Raw genomic sequence first — 26,649 nt, forward strand, 5'->3', positions numbered from 1 at the left:
CTAAATACATTCTAATATTAGGCCGGTCCCAAATCCTTCACAATAAGCCAAACATCTCCAAAAATTGAAGGCAGGTGAAATTCTTAGAAAAGTTGCAAAGAAGTTAGCTTTTTTTAAAAAAAATAGAAATCTCTCTCTCATTTTTAAAAATGCCCCAGACTGCCAATCATGTTTCCTGAGCCAAATAAAAATGGTAAAGGTTTTAATTTACTTTCTTCACAATATAAATATGCTTAGACAATGTATTATGTTTCTCCATAGGCAGCTATTCAAGACCAAGGATTATAGGATTCCTCAACATTTTGCTTCAAGAAAGAAGATATCAGAGTTTTTCATGCTTTGGGACTAGATTTCCACAACATTGGAAATGAGAAAAGTCTAAAAGAGGGAATGAAATGATTTGGCTGTATGCAGACCAAGAGGATATGTGACTCTTAAATCTTCCCAGGAACTTCACCAAGCCATTGATTTGGACTACCTTAATTCTGTTACACTAGCTGCAGTAGATGTTCTTCCTGATCCCAATTGATATCTTAAATGGCAAAAATAAAGACAAACAATGCTTTCCTTATATTTCTGCTGGGAGTTCTATTACCAATAAGGTATTAGATTCATTGGTGAGTTTCAGCTGAGCCCATCCATTATTTTTTCCCCCAGGTTAAAAAGCCACATTTATTTTAAAGGTGGGGTGAGGTTCCAAACATTTACTCATCATTGCTACCTCACCATTTTTTCTGCACCTTTCCTAACTCTGTTGAGTTTTAGAGATGGAACAGCCTGAAGAATCATCACTATGTTATATTTCATGCATCTTGGTATGGAAACATGAAAATTGTTTCAATTCTTTTCTTAATAATCCCAAGCATGAAATTTACATTTTTCACAGCTGTCACACATGGGTCTTGACATACAATCCTTACCTTCATCATGGTTGAAATATGCCTGAGAGTGGAGACTTTGGGCTCCTATTTTCCTGGTTTCCCTCTTTTTAACGTCTTTTCTTCCCAGTCACTGCAAAATAAAGCAGTTGCTCTTTGTTTTTGTTCTTGCTTTTATTTTTTACCCTGTGCTAAGGAGAAAAATTATCATATTCTGAGCACTGAGAGAGCATTTAATGCCAGGGAAGTAAGGTTCAAGCTAAGTGTATATGCTAGCAAAAACTCCTTGATACCGAATCTCTTTTGCTTGCTTATTTAGCATAGCATCAAGTTTGTCCCAGATAACTAAGGCCTCTCAAAGTTATTCTATCATGATGGAAAAATACAGGTAATCATTGCAAAAAAAGATGTGTTTTCTTTCAGAGATGCTCCCCAGGGAGCTCATGCAGATGTTGCTAAAAAGTATTGTTCTCTTGAATATCGTTAGCTCAGCAAGAGCCCAGCTTTTGTTTATGAATGAGTGAAAAAGGCTAATTTAAAAATCTGATCTCCAATCATGTGCCCTGTATTAGCTGGAGCATTGCTTTGAAAAGTTTTCATAGTTCAGATCCTTTCTTAAAAGCCGTTATAGCAGGGCGGGGTGAACAGGGAAAAAAGCAGAGCCCATGAAAGAAACTCTTCTCAGTTGGAACACTATGCCTTAGTTCTTCGTGAAGGAGGAGGCCCCATTCGTGGCTTTCTAGAAGGTTTCCCCCCACCCCACCCCTTCCAGCCTGAGGTTTGAAGTAAGCAGGAGACCTGCTTTCTACCACAACTGCCATCCAAGGTGGACCTTTGCTTGGAAGAAAGAGTGAGGGGAGCTTATTCAATTCCTCTGAAGCCTTTCTTGAGTGCAGGCATTGTAGAGGAGTGAAATCATTCCTTAAACCATTGGGGCATACTCATTTCAAGGCTGATTTCCTATCTCAACCAGGATCTGAGAGTGCCTGGTCTATGCTAGAGGGATTCAGCACGGGCACAAGCCCAACATGAGTTTTGTTGTTGTTTGCAGCAGGCAATTTTCAACACTGTTTTTTTTGTAAGGGTGTGTGTACATTTGTTTGTGTGTGTATGTATGTTTCAGACCGTTTCTGCTCTTCTACCACCAAAAATTCCTCTTGCAGCAAAATCTGTTCAGCAAATCCCATGCAGCCAGCTTTTCAGTATTTTATGTTCTGGAGGACAGCCCAGTTTTTACAATCCTGAAACAAAACTGTTGTTGCATCTTGCAGGAAAGCACGCTTGCTGATTATTTTCTTTTTGCAATAATTTAAAGGCACCTAAGAAAAAGCTGATAGACCCAATAAATAAATTATTTTCAGTAAAGTAAAGGTTTTACACACTCTCATCCTTCTTTCTTCACTTAAGTCTTATCCTTTCTTCAGAGGAGAAAACTGGAGGAAAATTATGAATAAAGCTCTTTATGCTCATGAAAAAATACAGGTCACATTTAAAGTGTTGCCTGCCATAAAGTTATTGGGAGCTCTTATTCCTGCATATTCTCTATTGATACTCAGTTTTACCTCAAATTTTTGCAGAATTTTACATGCATACATGTATTTAATTATTTTTTACCTCTGGGAGTCTGTTCATCCAGGATACAACATGGAAGCTTCATTTCTCTTGCTACTGGATGACTTTTGGAGACACCAGGAATGGGGGAAATGCAAACTTCCTGAGCTTCCACAACTTGGTGTTATCTCCAAGGGATTGGAGTCAGAGGCACTGCTGTGGTTCTTCTCCTTTGAAAAGAGCATAAGAGCAGCTGCCAGAAGAACAGGTAGCAAGTTAGGAAGGAGGGCACTGATTGGCACAATTACAGCTTGAGTACCAATTGTGACTTTGCCTGATTTGAGAATATACACAGTCACTCATGCCTAGTGACATCCTGTTCTAACTATTGCATTATGCTGTATATTGGGCAGCAATTGAAGAACACTGGGAAGCCAAAAATGGTCTAGAATGCAGGAGCCCTGACAGTTATGGGTTTATGGGTTTACTTAATTATTTAGTTAACCAATATATATATAACTGCCCATTTCAACAAATGACTCTGGACTGCAAACAGTAACATAGTAGTTCCCCCTGTTTTGGATGTTACCAGATGATTGTTGTCATTTTAATTTTTATTTTATTCATTAAATTTATATGTCATCCATCTCACTGTCAAGTGACTTTGGGTGGCTTACAACAATATAATTGTTAAGCCTCTATATAAGCCCTGGAACTGAAGGACTACCTTCTTTTGTATTTACCTAACTTTCCAACCAGTTCTAGTAGGACAAACTTCAGGTGCCATACATATATACAAGATTGTCACTTGACAGAAGCAGACATTCTTTGTGCCCAACTTCCATTCTTTGGACTCCTTCCCTATAGCAGTTCAATTAGCCTCATCATACCAAGGAAAATTTCAAAGACCAATCAATTCTGGTTAGAATGGTTAGAATGCAGTACTGCAGGCTACTTTTGCTGGCTGCCAGAGTTTCACCGGCTCAAGGTTGATTCAGCATCCCATCCTTCCAAGGTCAGTAAAATGACCCCGATTGTTGGGGGCAATATGCTGACTCTGTAAATCACTCAGGCTGTAAAGCACTGTGAAGCGGTATATAAATCTTAAGTGCTATTTCTATTTTAAAATGGGGTTGGGGGCACCTGGATTTTATATCTTAGTTTGTATTTGATTTTTTACAATGTTTCTATGTATCCAGAGAGTTTAGGAAAACATGTCAAGTCGATATAGGTTTGTTAAAAGCAATTTTAAAAGGAGACAATTACTCAGCTCCTTGCTATCAATAAAAATTAATGTTTAGTCATGATGATTCTTTTATCATCTTTATTTTAGCCAGTGGAAATTCCCCAAGGCTGTTTCAGCTCAGTCCCTGGTATCCCCAGCTATGTATGCTGTGAATTATGGGAATTGAAGGAGTTCAAATCTAGAGCACAATTAGTTGGAGAAGGTAAAGAGTACCTTATAATCATGTGGGAAATATTTATTATTTCTGTGTTCTGAATTGAGAAGCACAGAAACCGAAGAACACAGAGTTTACTGTTTCCTTTATGGCTGTAGAAGAATTTGCATTGCTCATCCTTTATCTAGGATAGGAATAGGGTGGGTTGATTTTTGTTTTTATTTTGTTTTGGGGTGACAGAAATAAAAACAGGAACTACAAATCAATTGTCAACCCATGCTATTGTAGACAATGCTTAAGGCTAAATCACATAAAACACAGGGGGCCATTTGGATTCTGTTGCATCATTTTTATTTTCTTATATTATAAAATTATAGCTTCTTTTCCCAGTCTCATTTTCTATACACTTAAATATAATGACAGTTAAGCAAGGAGAGGTAAAATGGAGAAAACTAGGTTTTCTATACTTTCACTATTAGAACCATTCTAAACTAAATGAAAACACAACAAATCTGTTAAAACGTTGTGAATGTCTTCTTGGGCTGATTGCTGCAGGAAGTAAAATTTACAAAACTATAACTGTGGAAAATGGTTTAACTTAGAAGGGTTGTATTGGCTCTGGATTTTGTAGTTATTTGGTTTAGAAAGCTGAATACAAAACTAAAGGAAAGCTTTGCAAAGGAAGCAGAATTTAGAGGAAAATCCTTGGGCTGTATAATCAACAATACATGGTAGTTACAGACAATCTGTGTGGACATCGAGTTATGGTTCAGAAGTCAGTTTTTTTGCATATTTTAATAAATCCCCGATGGGCAGCCTTTCAGTACCTGATACTGACCTTCACAGTGCTCAGAGACCTGAAACCCAGAGGATTAAAAAAATGGGTAAGTCCATACCAAATTAATAGGGTAAGAGTTTTAGTTTTTGAGTTTTTGCTTTGTGGGGAAGCTTGTGGTATTGGGCTCTTAGTTTTTTAAACTATAATTTGCCTGTTTTGGGCTTCAGCTTCATGTTAGTGCATTTCTTTAAAAAAATTAAATAAGTATTTTCAAGATAACACAACACAAATATTAGAAAAGAAACAAAGAAAATAAGGAAAATAGTGAATCAATTAAAAAAAATAGAAAATAACTATCTATGGTTATATCATAATTTCCCTTTTTTTAATCAGCTACCTTTTCTAATCTTCACACTGATAATTTACAGGTTCATTTTTCTCTTTTTTTCAGCAAAAGAGGTTTCCAGTCACAAATAAATGTAGTTGCTGTTTTTTCTATAATGAACCAAGTTACTTTTGCCATCTCTGCTAGTTCTGTATTCTTCATCAACTGTCCATTGTGGGTTTTTGAATTTTGGCACATATAATAATCTCACCAACTCACCAACATACCAATAATGCTCCCTGATTCTTTTCTAATTGACTGTCCATCAATCAGCCAGAAAAAGTTCTGGTTTCAGTTGAATGTTGCTTTTTAAAATTCTTTATAACGTTATATGTATTTGAACACAAAAAAAATCTGATCTTAAAAAAAAATCTATCAGGACTGATAAATTGATCTTTGTTGTTTATGTTGTTCATATTTCCAACATAAATTTTAAGTATTTTTATACATTCTGAACATTTTTTTCCAGAGTCATATACCAACAGTACATCCTAAAAATTCTCTTTTAAGTTAAAACATAGTGTAAATTTCAATTCTTTTAACCACATTTTTTCCTCTATTGCACAAATATATTGTGTCCAATGTTCTTAGCCCATTTTATAATACAGTTTTCCACTTCCTCTGCTTAACATTTTAATAAAAGTTTGTACATTTTAGCAATTATATATTCATAATTTGTATGTAGGTCAACTTTAAATGTTCAATTCCAAAGTCCTATTATTTACATTAAGTCTTTCTCTTAGCTGTGCATGCAGAAGCCATTGAAATTAAATCCCTCTGCAGCCAATTGCTCTCTTGATTTCATCTTATATTCTCCATGTTCCTGCTCTAACAACTCTCATTAAGTTAAACTTTTGTCCTTTCCTACTGTTTCTTTCCTGTAAAATTTTTCTTGTGCTGAGAGTAATTTTTCTGGCACAGTTTGGGTTTATACCTGTTCCATATCCTCAATATTCCACTTATAATGAAATGATTCTTAAATGATACTTAAAACTACTTTAATTTTATTGTACCTTAGAAAACAATCTGACCCTTAGTTGATTTCCTTCTAATTTTACAATTCTTTTATTTCTCAGTAAAATATACTCTCTCATCCACACTAAGCAGGCTACAAAAAACAATTTCAAATCAGGCAATCCCGATCCTTCTCATTCCTTCTGCATCTTGAAGTATTTTGTATTTAACTGATGGTTTCCCCCCCCTTTTTTTTTTGCCATACGAACTTAGATATATTTTTCTGCCATTGTTTAAATGGTGCATCAGTTGTCATAATAAGTAAGTTTAGAACAAAACCATCAAGCAAAACATTCATTTTTATCACAAAAATTCTTTCCAATAATTATAATGGTAATTTCTCCCATAACACCCTTCTTGATATCATTTCATGTCTTAACATAATTATTCTGCTATAACATTCAATTGATGTTAGTCTAGTGCTACCCAAGAATTTGATTTCCTACTCCATCTGAAAACTATTTTTTCCTATCAATTTCATTTCCCCCCATTTTTATATTCCTTTTTATGTGTTTTGCTTGTTTATTTTAAGACTAGCTATCCCCAAAATCTTTTACTTTTTCCATTATTATTTCTATCATTGCCAGAGGATTTTCCAAAATTATCACCCAATACCTATGATTTATATGTTTCCCTTTTAATCTTTACTCCAACTATTGTTTCATCTCATATATATCTAGTCAATACTTTCAAAGCTAAAATAAATGGCAACTGGTACATCCTTATCTAGTCCCTTTTCACTTTCTCTAATAATTACCTGTGGCTTTGTGATATATAAAACAATTTTACCCATTTAATAAAATTCCTGCCAGTGTCCATATTTCCCAAAATTGTAAGCAAAAAAATTGAATTCAAATGGTCAAAGGGAATGTGTATTACTTGCTTTAAAATAATGTAAACATCTCTTCAGGATTTATCAAATGCAAAGGTCCTGTTGGCTGCATCTCAGCAAATAAAAATGAGAATAAAATTTGCATTTTTGTATCTTATTTTGTATTTTCCCCATGGGGGTAATAGGTGATAAATTCTTTAAATCCATGTTTCTTCTTCTACCATGTTAAAAACTTTCCATTGTTTTTGTCTAAAATTATGCTAATTAATACATGCAGAATAATCCTTAGAGAAATCTGTCAAAGAAGTCAGTATTTTCATGCCGTTTGCAGAGTAAGGTTTTGCATCTGGTATTAACATGTACTGCAATCTCAGTATTGACTGGTAAACTGCTGGTAATTTTGGAAGCTCCATACCATTCCACTGGCTTTAGGGGAACCAACCTTTCAAATATCCTAAAGATGAAGAGTTGGAAAATTTAGTCATCTTATAACTTACAGACTCAAAGATGTAACTAATTAGTTTCCCTTTGTGGACAGTGGTCAGTGTGTAATAATTTTGAAGTGAAGTAAACTAGATATAATTGGTAAATGAGTCATCATTGGCACAGGAAGAAGTTTCCTGAAACTGATGAATGTGGAAAATAAATAAACAAAATTTTATATTTTCATTATGCAGAAACTGCATTGGGAGTATTTACTGTACTTTGAAACATGTCCTTATCAACTAATCAATATATTTTAGTTCTTTCTGCATAATATGCTGTAACTGATCTATTTGAATTATATTGTTAAATGTTGATATCCATCGTTTTCCCTCCATACTCTATAATTGGAAACATTCCTTGTGGCATTTCTTAATATTCCAGTTCTGTTTTTTTTCTCCTCCACCCCCTTTCCAAATGTAAATTTAGTCATATTCAAGACATTTTCTTTCCCTGACACAAAATTATTTTGGGGGAAACTAAACAAGCAATTTAACTAAGATAAGAAAGAAATATATATGGGATAACAGCAATTAGAACTTGTGCCTTTTAAAGAAAAGCAACTATTTTGTTGGAATTGCTCAGATAATTACAAAGCATCTAGTTGCCTTTTATATTTTTGAAGCTTGCACTGTGCATTGCTGATCATTTTATATCATTCTGGTAGTGGTTGTATGTAAATTATCTTTTGTTCCTATAATTTAGACATTATAGATTCCTAAATGAGTATTGGTATCGATGAATTGGCTAACAACACATGCTAAAAGAGAGAACAAACCCAGAACAAATTTAAACATTTGTTTGTTCAGGGTTTGGGGTTTTGGGGGGTGGGGTTTGACAGAAGACTACATTTGATTGTGAAATGCAGTGAAGTAAAATGTTTATTTTCACAGTGTTTCCAGGCTGTGTAAAGAGAAATCTGGCACTACATGTTTAGAATTTAAAATAAATGTGTATTATATTTTTGCACATTAGAATCAGTTTTGATTCCTGGTGATTGCCTAAACAAGTTCCCGCAGTTTCCCTGGCAAGGTTTTTTAGAAATGGTTTGCCATTGCCTCCTTTTGAAGGGGGAGAGAGAGAATGACTAGCCATTCAGTCAATCAAACTCTAGATAACTTTAGAAAATTATGTCCTGGGCATCTTGTTTGGACCTCTGTCTCCACTTCAAGGCAATTGAAGTGGTTTAATCTGCCAGATAGTATGGCATTCTCCTCATTGTGTCCCTGTAGGTGCTTCTGGGGCCTGTCCCTCCTCACTAAGGAATGGATCAGTCTAAACTGGACCACTATTTGGACACACACTGTAAAGATAGAGAAATCATAACACTTCACTGTACTTATCACCCCAATGTAGGTGTCAGGCCTTCCCCAGTCTGATCCCTTAGGGAAGTAAAACTCTCGACTCCATTTGATTGAAGCAAAAAAGCTCTTTTACTAAGACATGCTGATTGCAGTAGAGTCAAGCAGAATGTAAAATTCCCACGTGCCAATACAGAACTAAGTCCCTGGTTTCCTGCTGCCCTTCCCCCATGGTCTGTCTGAATAGCCAGTCCAGCACCGCCAAGATGTTATGAGAAGTACTGAGGTGTTTGGGCTGGTGAAATTCCACTCTCAGGGCAAATGGCCTTGAAGATGCCAGCATCAGTATGAACTGGATTCCAAACCTCCCTGTTCTTCCTCAACTGACAATTCCCTTCTCCCACTTCCCTATCAAAAAGGTATACACATTCCCGAATTGATGACAGAATGCCAGCAAGGTGCTGAAGCTGGTGAATCTGACAGTAGCTCTGAATATGGACTCCTACATGTGTTTGGTCTGATTTGCCCTTTGATTTGCATGACTGGGTAAGACACCTTGAGCTTTTCAGATGAAGACTAATGATGGGCAATGTATCATGTTGTAATGGAATGTGAGACTGACCTTGCGGAAAAGGGTAAGAGACATTGCCTAGGAAACATTTAGATAAGAGAGGCAGGAACCATCAATGGTTTAAGAAAGAAACTTAGAAAGGATCTGCCCTAATGGATCAAGCACTTAAAAATGGAGACAGGAAGTTTTATATTTTCAGACTCAAAGATTCTGTTAAAGCAGCCATACAATAAACTAGATTTTGCTCATCTTGTTTGGTTTAACCAGGAGGGCTACCACAGATGGATTTCTATGCATTGTAGTTATCTTTCCTTCCTATGTTATCTTTTCTATAACATGAATAAGCTGCTTCATGGTTGCTAATAAAATAATTTAAAGGACATAACCCAAAAGAAAAAAGGTTTAGGAAATGAGGAGGAAATCATCCTGATGCAGTTCTCAAGTTGTAGCTTTTTTCAATGGTTCCTGGACAGGAAAACATTCAGGTAGACTGCTGGAATTGGTGAGAAGTAATCCAGATGTTTGGCTGAACTTTATTTCTGTTTCCATTTGCATCTGAGAGAATTCACGTAGCTGAAACCTGCCAGACTAAGTTAAAAGAACAGCTACCTACATTTTACAGGGGATATTCAACTTCCTAAAAAAACCTGCAGAAAACCATTATTCCTGGTCCTGAACAACTATTTTCCAAATATGTACTTTTCTGTATATTTGTCTGCTGGTACCGCCTTCTGTGATGGGGTTGTCACTTCTGCTGAAAAAGGCTGAACTCCCATCTTTGAAAATAAATTACTCCCTTTCAAGCTTCCTTTAAAACCATATTTAAACAGTAAGTATCCACGACTGTAACCAGTGACTGATAACTTAAACCATTGTGGACCTGAGCTAGATGTTCTGTCAGAAGCTTTTCATATTACAACAATAATGACTCTGAAACATAGCTAGCAGGTCTCAATAGATAGCTATATCATTTTGGAGATCAGTGGTGGTATTCTTCTGGTTTGGCCTGGTTCTGTCGAGCCAGTAGCTCCAATGAGCAGCGGAGACCGAACCAATTCTCTCTGACACTCTGCTGTTTGGCACACCCACCTGCCTGGGCTCCCATACTAACCTTTATGTCCTGCTTTTGAAGTGCAGCTGCTTTGAGCAGCACAACAGATTGCCACACAGCAGCTGCTGAAGCGACAGGGAGAGTGCAGGCTTGCAGAAAGACTCTGTGCCTGGGCAAAGTGCACATTTGGAGGGCGTGTGCAAAGCTCACCCGCCAAACCATGCCCACTGAACCAGTGGTAAAAATATTTTAAATGCACCACTGTTGGAGATATGCTGTACAAATAATATATTAATATAAAATTATAGCTTACTATATAAGTACAGAAATGAGCATAATTTTGAAAAAAGGTTACAGTTAGGGTTTTACTTTCCCTAGCATCATTTTTTTTTTACTAAATAGAATACCAATTAGGAGGATGTAAGTAAGTAAGTACTTAAATAAGCATCCTGTAAGAATGGCAGAAAGAGAACTAAGGAGTGTTGGGAAACCTGGTTGTTCCTTTAGAAATCTGATAGAGGAGCAGTCAACATTTGGACATTCGTTATAGTATTTCATGCTTCATTTCCATTTTTTGCCCAAGTGACTTAGCTGTTGGAAAAGATGAGGAAGCTTCCAAATGGCTCACTTCAAAGGACATATTCCCTGTGGATTTTCAAGATTTAGAGAGAAGCGAAAGACCTCTGGCTGAGGCAATATTGTCATCCATATTTCTGGAGCATCAAAAGGGAAAGAATAACACTGAAATGGAAGTTTGGGAAGCAATGGAGCTTATCAAACCATTCAATGGGGAAAAAAAACCAAACAACAGTAGAAAAAATATTGTGCCATAAAATCCATGACTTTTGTGTCTTGAATAGCACTTAGAGTATAGAAAGCAAAACATTTTTTTTAATTTTTAGTGAAGGAAAAAAAATATGTATTAATAAGAATAAAAGATAATTGGTAGAATGACTATAATATAGAAACTGAAAGATAAAAGGGAAGAAAATGAAGTGCAGGATAAAAGGGGGGGAAAAAAAGAAAAACATTGACTTCTGACTCTTTTTAGCATGGTAGAATAAAATAACAACATTAGAGCCTCAACTTTTTATTTTTATATACTTAAATATATACTAGCCATTTCTATAACAACAAATGTAACTAATCAACAAAAACCAAAGTCAGACTTTCACTGTTCCTATTTTCTCCACCTCAACTCCAAAATCCAGAAGTGCTTTCCAAATAGCATGCTTCCTTACTTAACCACTTTAGGAAATTACTTGTTAATGGCTTTTTGGTTGTTAAAAACTTTCAGAAGGGCATGGTTTTTGGTTTTTTTAAATGGAGTGAGTTTCATTCTATCCTTGATGAAAGATGTTTTATGCAACTTTAAAAACTTTATTTTTAAAAAAATAAACAACAGAAAGGCGACTAGAAAGTTAATTTTGGAAAATTATAAATAGATTAAGGGATGATCTGGAAATAAGAATAGAAATTAATTAATGTAATACTTCCTGTGGTGTTTTTTTTTACAATTTTACAAATAAATATTTAAGATTTTGAAACTATTTTAAGAAATCTTCCCATGTGAAAGTGTTGTTAATTAGAAATAAAAACATGATAAGAAGGGAATTTGAAGGTTGACAAGAGGGAACCAGAAAAAACTAAAGTTTATAATTAAAACGGGGGAAATCCATTAATATAGAATGGAGCAATATTATTTGACATGGAAGAATTTAAGGATATTTGGGGACAATGTACTCAGAAATTACTCTTAAGAATGCCTACTACTATAAAAATGGATTCAAAGGGAGTTATGAAAGAAGAACAGATTTTATTGGATAAAACAAAGACTGTGATTGACTTGAATGTGGATCTGAATACGAATTTTAAAATGTCAGTCTACAAGAATGATATGGAAAATATTGTTTCTTTGTATTTACAAATAAAACCAGATGACCTCTTAATAATTAAAAGGGAATATATAAATAATAAACCTGAAGAATGACTTAGACAGCCTTGGATTTTGGATTTACAAAAGCGATGTGTTAAACTTTTGAAATAATTTCTGAGAGGCCAAAAAGATAAAATAGCAACAGCACTTAGACTTATATATTACTTTATAGTGCTTTACAGCCCTCTCTAAGCGGTTTACAAAGTCAGTATATTGCCAACAATTTGGGTCCTCATTTTACCCACCTCAGAAGGATGGAAGGCTGAGTTAACTTTGAGCCTGGTGGGATTTGAACTGCCAAATTGTAGGCAGTTGGCTGCAGAAGTAGCTTGCAATACTGCATTCTAACCACTGAGCAATCGGCTTGTAGGATACTATTTCAAGGGATTAAAGATCAAGAAGTAAAAATCTTTTAGAAGTGGGTTTATTGGATCAAGTTTACAATATATATGTTACTGTTTCTGATAGTTGTTACAGAATTTTTCTCGATTAGGTCTGAATGATGGGGCTCATAGTACTTGCTTATGTATAAAATATAGATTTATGGGAGGAAGAGATTTTTTGCTATATGTTAGATATAGTTATTCATTTACTTTTTTGATAAGATTATATGCCACTTTAGTAAAAAATAAAACTCTGAGCTGCTTGCACACCCCTCCAGTAAATCATAACAATAAAACTTTTATACCAGAGCAATAACAAAACGTACAGGGCATTCCAAAATGGGGGCTGAGTGAAAAGTGGTGAGTATTTCCACACAGAGCAGATATATTTTCCAGGTCCTCTGATATAGAAAAGTTTTAATGTGTTTTGGAAAAATCAACAAGGTGGAGGCCAGCCTGTTCTTAGGGAAAATGTTGTTCCATAGAAGAATAGCTACAACTGAGAAGGCTTATCTTTGTGGTTATTGAGGAGTACTAGAGAGTTTCACCTAGAAAGAGCCCACTCTCCAGATCCTAGTAGATGGGCAAAGGCACTGGAAGCAGGTAGTCTGATTGATTTATTTATTGATCAAGTCATTTTGACACCTAGCTAGCACATAAATAGATTTTCCCCATGAGGATTTACCCCTGTTCTTTTCAAGTCTCTTAATGGTGGACTCATTGCCGCTGTAACTGAATCCATCCATCTTGCTGTCAGTCATTATGTTCTTCCTTTTTCTTCTATTTTTCCTATCATTAGATCCTTTTCCAGAGAGTAGTGAGTAGGATAATTTGAGCCTGGTCGTTTGTGTGCTCACATGAGAACTCTAGCTTGATTTGTTTACTGATCCATCAGTTTGTTTTCTTGGTTGTCTAAGGTACTTTCAGGAGATTTCTCCAATTCCAAATTTCAAAGACATCAGTATTTCTATTTTGCTTCTTAAAGTCCAGCTTTTGTTTCCATAGAGTTTCATGGGAATACCTGTCAGGATTCCAATAATAAACCCATTGCAAGCAAAACTCCGAAGCAGGTTAATTCTTCAAAGAATAGCTTTATTTGAAATATATTGGCACAGATCTGGTGCAAACCAACTCTGAAGGGCCCCTTGTTTCACCAAAATAAAAGTACAAATTTTTCCCTCAATCCCAAACAGTCACTTTATACTATTCTAGATTGGAATAAAGTGGTCCATATGTTTCATACTCTCTGTTCTGAAGATGAAGCATATAAATCAAAAGTTGGTTTCCAGTCTTCCCAAAGTAAGTATTGCCTGGACATGTCCAAACAAATGTAAAATTATTATAAGATAGATGCTACATGGGTACAATTATCTTCAATATTGATATCACATAAGGAAGAGCAATATGTGTATAGATAACTTAAAAGAATGTATTCATGAAATGGCCCCCAAATAGCATCCTTGTTTTGATTTTGAATTTTACTTAAAATGGTTTTTGAAAGGTTTATTTAAATTATTTGCTCTTTCTATTTTTTGTCTTCTACAGTCACACTATAGAGGGAATAGACAAATAGATGTGTTTACTTTCATTTTTATAATTTGCAAAGAAGAATGATGGAGAATAGTGGCTGACTGAATAGTAAGCTAAGTTTCATGAGATTATATGAAAGACTTGAAAACTGTCGGGTTAGAGCCTATGTGTCTAATGAACAGGCATCAGACTGATGAAATAAACCAAAGGCAACAGGATCAAAATTAAAGTTGAGTTATTTATTGAGTAAGACTTTTCTCCAAGGCAAAGGTTACATGTTGGGTGTGGTCAGAAGAAATTACTTTCCAACAGCTTCAAAGATTCCCATATGGATAGATATACATAGCTGCCCATGCTTTTTGCAGTTACAAACCCAATTTCCTTTGCAAGCCACTATTATGATATATGAATCTGATGTTTAGCTTTTGTTGGTAGGGTGTTATAATTACAGGATATGTAGGTCTATTTCTGAAATGTATTGTGGGCATTGGGAAATCAAAAACTTTCAGAAATGGGAATGTTCTTTCTCCAATATTTAATGTCCATTAAATATTTTATGGCTCCGTCATTTTATTATAGATGTTTCTACTTCTCAGTGCTGAGAAAGTTTGGAAGTTGTTGCTGTTGTTTTGTAAAGTTATCCAGTTGTAATGTTTCTTGAATGTCAGATTATTTAATCTACATAAAAGTAGCTGAAACCTATCTAGACAATGTTTTTTTGTTATTTTCACTACTTTTCAATTTATTTCAACCATGATCTTTATATCTGGATACTGTCCACACTTAAGTTTTATTAATGCAATCCAACTCTCCTTATTTTTGCCAGAACAGCTTCTAAAATATCTTTAAATGCGGCATTATTTCTTCAGCTCCCTTTCCTTTGCCTTATCCATCCTGCACAACCCCAGCACACAGCATCTGGTTTTACTTGGCTGTCCTTGGCAAACAATCTGCACCGCTCAGAAGCCTGGCTTTGGACCAAGCTGGGATCCACGTCTTTCAAGATTGCTGCAGAGCCTTTAATGGTAAAAAGTTGATGTTGCTTTTCTCTGTGCTGTGTCCTAAAAACTAGCAGCGGTTAAGAGAAACTTTCTGAAGTCTGGAGGAGAGAGTTTTCTCATGACAGTGAACAAAAAAAAATCAGTCTCAAAACTGCGAGCTGCTCTAACTATTCTTGTACCTGCCTTTTCTTGCTCGGTGACCAGCATTTTGGCTGGTAGGTATTGCTCTGAAGTGTATATATTTTATAATTTTACTATAAAATTGGACTGTCAGCAATCTTAAAACTTGAAATCTCTCTCTCTCTCTCTCTCTCTCTCTCTCTCTCCATCCATCCATCCATCCATCCATCCATCCATCTATCTTTAAGGATGAGTGAGCATTTCAAAATTGCTAGCAAATACTTTGTGATGACATGACAAGGATTTGTAGAAAACTGAAAGCTGCAACATGCCTGGTATAAATAAAAATGCATACTTGATGCATTTAAAGATGTGTTTAAAAAGGATTAAAATAAAATAAAAAGTCTGGCCCTTTTATTAGGCAGAGTGAATTGTTGGTCTTATTCTGGAAAGGGGGAAGAGCAGCTGGGGTTTTTCCATGACTCTTAATACAGAAACAACCAAAGAAGGAAGTTTTGGGGAGGGCAATGCCCACTATGGCAAACTGCATTTAATATTCGTTGTATTAGCCTGCCTTGTTTTTTCGTCTGTTTATTGCAAATTGAGCTTCAAATCTTTTCTGAACTATACGGTCACTAGGGGGCTTCAGGCAAGTGATAGATATCAGTTTAAGTCCTCCCATTTTCATTACCAGATAAATGCTGGGTTCATTGAACCAAACCAAGGAAACTAAGCATAAATAAATGGCTCTATCTACCCCTTCATTATTTTTCCCCCACTACAAATCAGCCTTTTCAACATTTTTGCATTAAAACATGTTTCATATTTCCAACTACGTCAAGGAACACATGGAGGCATTTCAAGTACCTTTCCAGTTATTTCCAAATTCTTCAAACTATTGCTGATATAGTTACAGCATATACTTGTGTGATGACTGGTTTCTCATCTCTCTGGGAATGTGAACCCAATGAACTTACTTACTCTCTCTCTCTCTTTTCCTCCCTCCCTCCCTTCCTTCCTTCTGTACAGCTTAATCTAATAACAGTGTTGCAGACAGCCTGGAAGAAACATTGAACATTTACTTGTAAATAGACATTTCCAGTAGAAGCAAACAGGATTGTTATGCTTTGGATTTATTGTGTTTATAAGGATTTACAAGTTCTTCTAATATTAGAATATTCTCTTGTTCTTCTTCATGCAGATTATATAACCTGAGAATTCAGGACCTCTTGTGTATTCCCAAATTCTGAAGAACAGACTACAAAATCCTTCCAGAAGGTTCCATTGACTGTCATATTTAAGATGATAGAAATTAGTGGTATGTACATCTTTCATATGCCATTCAAAGACCAAATATGTCTCTTAGCTTATAAACATCATTTTTATGTGGATGTACATTAAGACATACATCTTTTTCACAAATAACCAGAATAAGTTATGCTTCTCCTAGGATATCCCCTCTGGAGGAGAACCTTCTATCGTATTGGCACATATCAGTGGTGGGATACAATTTTTTTTACTACTGGTTCTGTGGGTGTTATGTCTTTGGAACTGGTTGGAGTTCCCAACCAGGTCCGCACTTTAGGCGGGAGCAGCAGCAGCTCCCATTGGTTGGATCCGTTTGACAATCGGCTATAAAAGCCGGCTGCCGGATGGAGCCAGCCGTTGTTGTTCTCCAGCAGTCTGCCTTGTTAGCGGGCAGGCACAACAACCCTTTATTCCCCTGAATAAAGCCTTTACTAGTATGCTCTGGTCTTGGCCTCGTTTGTCCCTTCGCTCCACAACACCGGCGACGAGGATGGGATAACTACCGGCCAACCAGAAGCACCAAAGGCAAAAGAGCTGAAGCCACGGCATCTGGATCGTACTTGCCTCGCTCACAGAGAGCTCGAGCTCAAACCGCTGCGTTTCGGAGCTGAAAGTCACGGCGCTGACAGCCTCAGTCGCCCCGCTCGCAAAGGGCGCGTAATTCAAACCGCTGCCGTTTGAATTCAAATCAACCTAGCGAAGCACTGAGCTGAAGTCACTGAAGCTAGTTTCAGTGCTGTTAGCCACCGCCGCCATTGCACTTGGAAGGCGCGAGATTTAAACTGCCTTCACGAGGTTGTAGCTCACGGGGTGAGCCTCGGGCGTTGCAGCCGCAACCGCCAGCGCTCAAAACGGCGCAAACCTAAGGGCCACGATCACCCAGAGAGACAGCCTACCCCACTAAGAGGCTGAGGGTCCCAAAATGAATGCCAATCAGGCATTCCCACCATTTAAGCCCAGTGAGGAGAAATGGGACTCCTACAAGAACCGCTTCAACCATTTCCTGGACGCCATTGGCCTGGCTGATGCCGCGGAACACAGAAAGAAGTCGTACTTCCTAAGCTACTGCGGCGCTGAGGTTTTCGACACCGCCACCGCACTCTTCGCACCACGGGAGATCAGAAACGTCCCGTGGACTGAAATACAGGAAACACTCTCTAACCATTATTCTCCCAAACCTTCCCAGATCGCAAGGCGTTTCGCATTCCGGATGAGGAAGCAAGCTGAAGGGGAATCCATCAACCAGTACATGGCAGCCCTGAGGACTTCAATGCGCAGACTTCATGGCAGCCCTGAGGACTTCGCGCTTCAATGCGAGTTCAAGAACTACTTAGACGACATGCTTCTTGACCAACTCGTTTGCGGGGTAAGACATCAGACACTCCAACGACGCCTACTAGCCAGGAAAGATCTAAATCTTTCCCAAGCGGTGGAAGAAGCCCTAGCCGCTGAGCTATCTGTGCAGTCCACGGCCGAGATTCAAGGCACCGCACCAAAGCCAGGCATTTCCACCGTCCACTCGGAGGAAGTGATGAGCGAAGCTGACCCCTCTGAAACCGCTGATGTCCATCGCCTAAGGCAACTGAGACAGCCCCAGGTAGGAGTGAGTCAGAGAAACAGCAGTGGCCCGCAACAGATCCCTTTGTGCATGACCTGTGGGGGTGCCCATTCCCGGGCATTTTGCAGATTTAGAAACGCCAGCTGCCTTAACTGCCACAAGAAAGGTCACCTTGCAAGAGTCTGCCAGGCAGCACGAGCTCCATCCCAGAAATTTCCCTCATCTCCTAGCCTCCAAAGGCAAGTAGAAGACTGTTACACGTGTTACCACGCCAACCACACTTCCCAAACTCCTAATAAGATTAAACTCTCTCTCTCCCTAGAAGGTAAACCTTGTACCATGGAGGTGGACACCGGTTCAGTGCTCTCAATCATCTCCTGGGAGACGCTGAAAAGGATTCAACCCAGACTGACCCGGAAACAGCTACAAAAGTGCCACCTCACGCTGAGAGACTATCAAGGCAAGAACATCCCTGTCCTCGGGAAAGGCAAGTTCCTTGTTAAATTCCAAACCTTCAAAGGCCATTTGCCTTTAGTGGTGGTTAATGGTACCCTCCCTAGTCTCTTGGGGTTAGATTGGTTCCCCTCTCTCGGCCTTAATGTCACAAGAATCCATGCTGTCTCAACTTCTGATGTAGACACATTGTTCTCTGACTATTCCGACGTTTTCAGTAGCGAGCTGGGTTGCTACAATGGCACACCCATCTCTTTCTCTGTAGACCCCCAGGCAGTTCCTGTCCGCCTGAAATTCCGTAGGGTACCCTTTGCCATCCGCCCCAAATTGGATGCGGAACTAGACAAACTCCTCGAGCAAGGGGTAATTGAACCCACAGATTTCGCTAAGTGGGAAAGTGCCAATGCCCCCTGGTCACGGTTACACATCGACCTGGCCGGTCCGGTCCATGGCAAGACTTTCTTGGTGGTCGTGGATTCGTATTCTAAATGGATAGACGTTGCCTTGCTCCCCACGACCACCACGCAGGCAGTTGTCAAAGCCCTGACCAGACTTTTTGTGACTCATGGGCTCCCGGACACGATAGTCTCCGACAACGGGCCGCAGTTCTTGTCCTGCGAATTTAGCAGGTATGTCACAAACCTGGGCATCCGACACGTCCTCACGGCCCCCTTTCACCCTGCTAGCAATGGGATGGCGGAGAGAGCCGTCAGGTCGGCTAAGGAGGTGCTAGCCAGATTCGGTCAGGAAGACTGGCATTCCAAGTTATCCCGTTTCCTCCTCAGCCAGCATACAACCCCATGCACTAGCACAAACAAATCCCCGGCTGAACTGTTAATGGGGAGACGCTTAAGGACCACTCTTGACAGGCTGCATCCCCACTACTGTCCTGATACCCCTTTGGGTTCTGACAGCCAGGTGCGAGACTTTGCCTTGCAGGACCCAGTCTTTGCAAGGAACTATGCAGGAGATCCATTGTGGGTGCCAGGGCAGATCGTAGCCATCACCGGTCCAAGGTCCTACCGGATCCAATTAGAAGACGGTCGAGTATGGCGAAGACACCTGGACCAGCTACGCAGGCGGCGGAGTGACCGGAACAGCGGTGAGCCGAATCCAGCAGCCAACCCTCGAATCCTCACCCAGTTTCCAGAGGGAAATTCCCTGAGGGGTCAGACAGTCCCACTCGAACAAAGTGAACCAAGAACGGACCTAGACAGCCAGCCCGAAGCTCCTGAACGTCCACCCAGCGGGAGCGCCGACCGTCTTGGCCGAGACACTCCACCGAGCCAAACCGTACGAGGGGAGACTTCTCATTCCCCGGATCCAGTGCCAATCCCAGAGGACTCCATAGCGGCCTCGGAACCGCGCTCCTCAGACTCAATGCCAACCGGCAGTTCTCCTGAGCTACGACGTTCGGGTCGCCAGCGAAGTCCTCCATCATACCTCAAAGACTATGCATGCACCCAGCCAGGGGGGAGGGGTGTTATGTCTTTGGAACTGTTTGGAGGTCCCAACCAGGTCCGCACTTTAGGCGGGAGCAGCAGCAGCTCCCATTGGTTGGCTCCGTTTGACAATCGGCTATAAAAGCCGGCTGCCGGACGGAGCCAGCCGTTGTTGTTCTCCAGCAGTCTGCCTTGTTAGCGGGCAGGCACAACAACCCTTTATTCCCCTGAATAAAGCCTTTACTAGTATGCTCTGGTCTTGGCCTCGTTTGTCCCTTCGCTCCACAACAGTGGGTGTGACTTAGCGGGTGTGGCAAGGGAAGTATACTGTCACAGGTGGTATTTGCCAGTTCTTCAAACTACTCAAAATTTCTGCTACTGGTCCTCCAGAACTGGTCAGAACCTGCTGAATACCACCTCTGACACATATTGGGTGAAAACTGACTCTGAAGGGTCCCTCGGTTTTCACCTAATTAAAAGTGAGTTTTTTCCCTCAATCACATGGCCCAATCAAGACAGCATCTGCTGGTCAGGTGACAATACTCCTCCTTCCTCCAGCCAGGTGTGAGAATGTCCTTGGTTCCCCAGAGAAAGTATTTTATTTTGACTACACATCTCCAGCTATCTCTAATTCCCTCCTTCCTATCCCTCAGCTCCAATGTGGTAGCACTGAAGCTCCAAGATGGCTTCGGCCAGGCCAGCTTCAGGGTCGACACCTTCTCTGGAGGAATTTATATTCTTTCAGTGGAAGAGGAAACCAAACCAAGAAACCATTATAAAATGCAAAAAAATAATTTTGATGAAAAGATATTGCCCTACCCCCAAAATAGGTGGTAAAGATGATGGACAGTGACTACATTGATTTCTTTGATCAGAGAAAAGACAATATCCATTTTTATTGCTAACTGGAACCCCTTTATGGACTTTTTATATAAAACAGAAAAAAACATAGTTATGATTTATGCTTTTGATGATTAGACAGGATGGGGTATAAAAAGAAGAAAGTTATGATGTAACCAGAGGTGGCATTCAGCAGGTTCTGACCGGTTCTCCAGAACTAGGGGAAATTTTGAGTAGTTCAGAGAACTGGCAAGTACCACCTCTGACTGGAGATTTTACAGTATCCTTCCCCTGCCATGCCCACCAAGCCACGCCCACAGAACCGGTAGTAAAAAAAATTGAATCCTACCACTGGATGTAACTATAGCGTAAGAGGTAAATTTACAATTGTGCTATAAAAATTGGAAGCCACTTTGTATCTTGCTTCTTTCTTTTCTGTTTTACTTTTTTTCTTCTTCCATGCTTAGCTTTCCATTTGATTTCTTTCTTTTTTTCCCTTTTTCTTCACGGATATTAATTTATATTAGCTTGGATTTCCCTTTTTAATATGTATATGTATGTATTGAATTGTGTATACACATACACACACACACACACACATTCAAAGCAAATGCATTGAGAAGAAATTGAAGTAATATGAGATTTTATCTCCCCACAATGAAAATTTAAAGATAACTCCTACTTGGAAAACAGATAAAGAAAACCTAGACAAAATATTAAAGTGTGCAGACATCACATTAATAAAAAGGTAGGTATCATCAGTTTCTAGATCTTTCTGATCTATGGCTCTGAAATCTGAAGGCTGCCTCAAGAAAAAAAATGAATTATGACACTGGAGAAAAATATTGGAGGTCCTTAGACTTAACTTCCCCAACCTCCATCTGCCATCCTTCACTATTGGATGAAGTAAAATCAGGTTGCTGATTAATAATGGTGCACTAATAATGGAGCTAAAGTTTGAACATATTGGATGCATACTGTAAAGGCAGAAGATTCAGGTACTTCGAAAAATCATAGACAATCCCAATAGGCCAATCAAAACAAAATGACTCAATGATGCCATAAGCAGGAGCTTATAAAAGGCCAAAGAAGCAATTTATTGGTCATCTTAATGAAATGATGTCCATTAGATCATGAACAATAAAAGGTAAGGTGGCTAGGTCTCTTCCAGATGAGATGGAAGATTGATTGTAACTGTTCCTTGCTTCCAGTGCTGGGACAGCCTTTCATGAAGTTTCTAAAGCTCTTCTTCTTTTCCATTTTCTTTTACTTAGGTCCATAATTGGAAGCCGGGGCTCTCTTTTTAGCCTTTGTTTTGCTCTTAGGTTATTTCCAATTTATTTATCTTATACTTTTAATTCATTGGCTTCTGCTCTTGCTGTTGTTTGATTGAAGTAAATTTTTAAAACTATATTGCAAACAGTTTTACAATGTAAACTATATTTTGGGAACTTGGATTGAAGACCAGCATTCCATCAATTATATTTTTCAAAAATATAATTAGACAAAATAAAATTGAAAGCATGACTTAAATTATTGAGTACTTTCAAATTAATTGTGAGATTGCTTGCCAACAAGCATTCCTCTGTATATGCAGATGGGGATGTAATTTTGTTTCTGCTTTTATTTCTTTTGAGCACTGAAAAGCAATTGATAAATATATGCTGAAAACATCCTTATATGCTACAGTCACATAATATCTGTAGGCTTTCTCAAGGCTAAATAGGTGTAACAATTCCTAGAATAATTTGAATACTTGCCTTGAAAGCCTTTTCCATCTGTACTGTACATGTCCAATTACATGCTTTTGTTTATAATAAACTTGTACAGGTGTGCAAGCATATCTGAAGACTCTAAGCTCCAATATTATAGAGAATTCTCCTTCCACAGATAGTCTTGCACAGTTTGGTGCTCTAGGCAATATGCTAAAGCAATGTCATTTTTAAAAGTACAGTCTTTGAATGAAACTCAGTTCCAAGAGACTTCATGTATTTTTCTTCTTCTCAGATAGTCTATGGCAGGGGTGTCAAATTCAAGGCCCGGGGGCCAGCTCCGGCCTAAGGATGCTTAGATCTGACCTGTGGGGCCACCCTGGAAATGGTGGCCTGTGGTGCCTCTGCCAGCAAAAAATGGAGGAAGGGGCATGTAGAGCTCCATTTTCATTGGCAGAGGGTTGCAGGAGGCTGTCGCAGCTGAAAATGGAGCTCGGGAGCCCATTTTTACTGGCAAAGAGCTCGGACCACCATAGGCACCTGCAACACAAATGACATTGAGCTGGCCACATCCACCCTGGCTCCCAAGGTCAAACACAACCCCGATCAGTTTGACACCCCTGGTCTATGGTCACAATATTACTTTGCGGTCAACTTTTTAAGAGACTTTGGGAGATACATATAATCTGGAACCTTAGAATTGGAAATCAGCACTCCAGTAAACCAAGTTAAGCACACCCATGCAGTTAAGTCATAGTTAAGCATATCAAAATGTGTTCTCAGGGTAATGCTGTGTTTCTCTTTACAAAAGCCCGGCTAATAAGAACTCATTGTGCTTTCTTATACAGTCTGGCAGGTAAAAATAAAAGAACCATTTGTGGAAACAGTGCCAATAGAAATGCCAGATAACAAAACACAGGAGTCATACCATCTAAATATATGATTAGGGAATCAGTATTGGTATATATCTTATGAAATGTTTAGAGGCATCTCAAGATTTCCAACATTAGAACTGGGGGCAGGGGGGAAATGACTTGCATTTTAATATGTATTTATCCAATTTTCATTTTCTGCACTTGTATCTGAGCCAAGATACAATTTTATGCCCAAACCCATATTTTCCCAAAATCTTGCTGTGCTGTGTGTAACAAAAAATGTCTGTACAAAATAAGGGGGCATTCATTTTAATTAAGATGAATATTAAAATTGCTTGCAAAGAAGCAAGTATTAGCGAAAAGAAAAGAAAAGAAAAGAAAAGAAAAGAAAAGAATAGAAAAGAAAAGAAAAGAAAAGAAAAGAAAGAAGGAAGGAAAAACATGTCAAGGAATCATGTCAACAGACATATCGATGTACTTGAAACAAACATACTCACTTATTGCAACTGATACAGAAATATGACAGTGTAAAAAAATAAAAATAAAAAACTAAACAGAAATTAACTTGATGATTAAGTCCATCCCTCATTAGAAATTCTCCATATCCTGGCATGTTGAATCTGATAGAGTCTTCAACTGTTTTCAATAATAGCTGATGTCATTTTGGCTTTCTTAGTAGCGTACAGTGAATAATGGTGATAAATTTCTCAAGATTTAGGCCACAAAAGTCGTGCTGCATCAGTTTTGTTCATTATTATCTATTACAAGGAACCCTTCTAATCTTTCTTAAAATCAAACTAAGCAAAGTAGGACAATTTTGTTTGAATTTTGGTTTTTTTCAGTGAATCACATGTTTTTGTTTCTAAACTTGATATCCACATTGAATATGCAGAGAAGGATATACAACTTTACATTCCAAATTCTGTATCTAGCTTCACATTTTTATGCATTCAGGTAAATTTATGAAGCTTTTCTGTGATTGAAGCTTTTTATGAAGCTTTTCTGTGGTTAAAGCTTTTTTTTGGCTCTGAATTTCTCACTTTTCATTTCATTTCATTTCCAGGACACCTTTTTTTCTGAGCAAGGTCATTTTGACCTTAAAAATATTAGATTAGAATAGGCCATGACCTAGTCAGTAGGATGATAATATTTTTAAAACAGTGTCTGCTTCTTGGATGCCTCCCTGATTATTTTCACTTCAAATTCAACCTGATCATTTTGTCAATCCTGAGTGTAATACATCCCCAGGATTAAATTACTGGGGGTGAACTGCCACTCACAGTGCTTTTCTGAAAAAAAATCTGCCCCTTTATAGCCTGTTTAACTCTGTTCTGTTTGATCTAGAATCAGAGTGTCCCTTGTCCAACTTGAAATCTTTTATCTAAAGAATGTATGTATTTAATTTATATGCTGCCTATATGACTGTCAGGAGACTGGTAAGTATCATTCAGAATTCCCTTTTTTTGGTCATGCTTGGATATACCTTGACTCAGCAGTTGCTTTGAGTTAAAGTTCTATATAATAAGGAATTACCTGTCTTTTTTTTTTTTACTCAGGCTGTTTGGAAGTTTATCAGAGACATCAAGTCATTAAGATAAAAATCTGCAGAGTGAAATTAAGGGTCCTCAATGGATTTCAGTTCAAATAATGGTCTTCCTTGATTCCAGCCTCTGCTTTAGCCACCTGGTCCCAATATGTCTATGCTTATACAATTTCTCTTTAAATAAATACTGTTGCTACAATGATGCTTGGAATTCTCTTTAAGTTGCCAACAGTGCTGCTTTATTTTCAGCCTATCATATGGCACAGAAAAACCAACACTGCAGATCAGTGAATTCTCTGGCAGCAGTGTATGAATTTCAGAATTCCATTTCAAAGAAATACTGTTCAACAGATTCATGGAGGATATGAAAAAGAAAAAAAATGGCTTCCTGAAAAGCTGATGTATAAAGAATGAACCTCAGGTGAACTTCAGCAGAGCTTTAGCTAGAAAGATGATTTTCTGAGCCCCACTTGGAGGTTTTGTCCACCCAATCTATTCCCCTGGTGAGAACACAGATATCACAGCTTGAGCATCCAAATATCTATGGTAGATTTATACCAGAAGTTGATATGTGTCAGCTATTTTCACTTATTGCTCTGCAATTTATAGGGGAGAAAAGCTATGTTGTCAGGATTAGGAACCACTGGTTTCTTTTTATCTCCCACATGAGTTCAAGAAGCTATTGTAGATCAGGAAGGGTCTACTCATCTTTACACTGCTTTTCAGAGTGTCTTTCCACACAAACATTAAGGAATAGATGATCAGAATCAGATCCCTTGCTTTGCCTGTTTTCTTCGGTAAATATTAAGGAGATCAATACATGATTGCTCTGATTGTGGTGAGGTATCTAGAGAGCACCACTGAGAATATCTGAGAACAAACCTTTCCCCCCGTGCACCTGGAAGTAGGATTTCATTAGAGAGTTTCTCCCCTCACCCCCAAGAAAGATGAGCACCAACATTTTAACAAGGAAATACTGAAACTTAATACTGAAGTCTAATGTGGTTATTATGGTTTTTGCCTATAAAAATGTTAGACCTGTTCTCTTTGCCTTCAATCTATAACAGAATTGAAGATGGGGGAAAAAAACCTTCCCAACTCCATACATTATTTGCTTATATTATAACCAGGGGTGGGATTCAAAATTTTTAAAAACCGGTTCTGTGGGCGTGGCTTAGATGGTGGGCATGGCTTGATGGTCATGTGACTGGGTGGATGTGACTTGGTGGTCATGTTGTTGGCTGGGTGTGGCCAACTCAGTACCACTCACATCGAGGCATGCATCTCCTTACCTGGCCTCTCATGATTGTGGGGATGCTGCAACAATCATAAGTGTGAAAAATGGTCATAAGTTACTTTTTTCAGTGCCATTGTAACTTTGAATGGTCACTCCACACAAGCAAAGTACCATCAAAGGAGGGGAAAAAACTCCAGAGAAGCTCCAGAGACAGGAGCTAGTCCAGAGGTGGTATTCAACCGGTTCGCACCTACTCGGGTGAACCAGTAGTGGTTATTTGGCGTGGGTCGTTGAACCGGTGGCGACCCCTGGCTGGCCATGCCCCCAACCCGGTCACCCGGTCGCTCACTTGTGATCGCTCTCCTAGCTTTCCATTCCCCACATCCTCTTTCCCCCCGGGGGGAAAGGAAGAAAGGCATGGATGCTGCAAGTATCACTTTCCCTGTGTGAGTTAAAGTGTCTGGAGT

General features: G+C 38.6%; 1 long non-coding RNA gene across 2 annotated transcripts in view; it reads left to right on the top strand.

Annotated features, from left to right (window-relative positions):
- LOC148126824 (uncharacterized) overlaps window positions 1–25,136 on the top strand; it is a 40,606-nt gene extending 15,470 nt beyond the window's left edge. Inside the window, exons 2-4 of one of the 2 annotated variants that reach the window (XR_015741607.1) lie at window positions 14,925–15,118; window positions 16,416–16,532; window positions 24,959–25,136. This is a non-coding gene — a long non-coding RNA (uncharacterized LOC148126824). The remainder of the gene's footprint in view (window positions 1–14,924; window positions 15,119–16,415; window positions 16,533–24,958) is intronic. The other variant, XR_015741608.1, reaches the window with a different exon arrangement.
- Window positions 25,137–26,649: the final 1,513 nt, after the last annotated feature.

This window comes from Pseudonaja textilis, chromosome 2, assembly GCF_049901715.1.
Source record: "Pseudonaja textilis isolate UNSWEBS1 chromosome 2, rPseTex1.2, whole genome shotgun sequence".
NCBI classification, from domain to species: domain Eukaryota; kingdom Metazoa; phylum Chordata; class Lepidosauria; order Squamata; family Elapidae; genus Pseudonaja; species Pseudonaja textilis.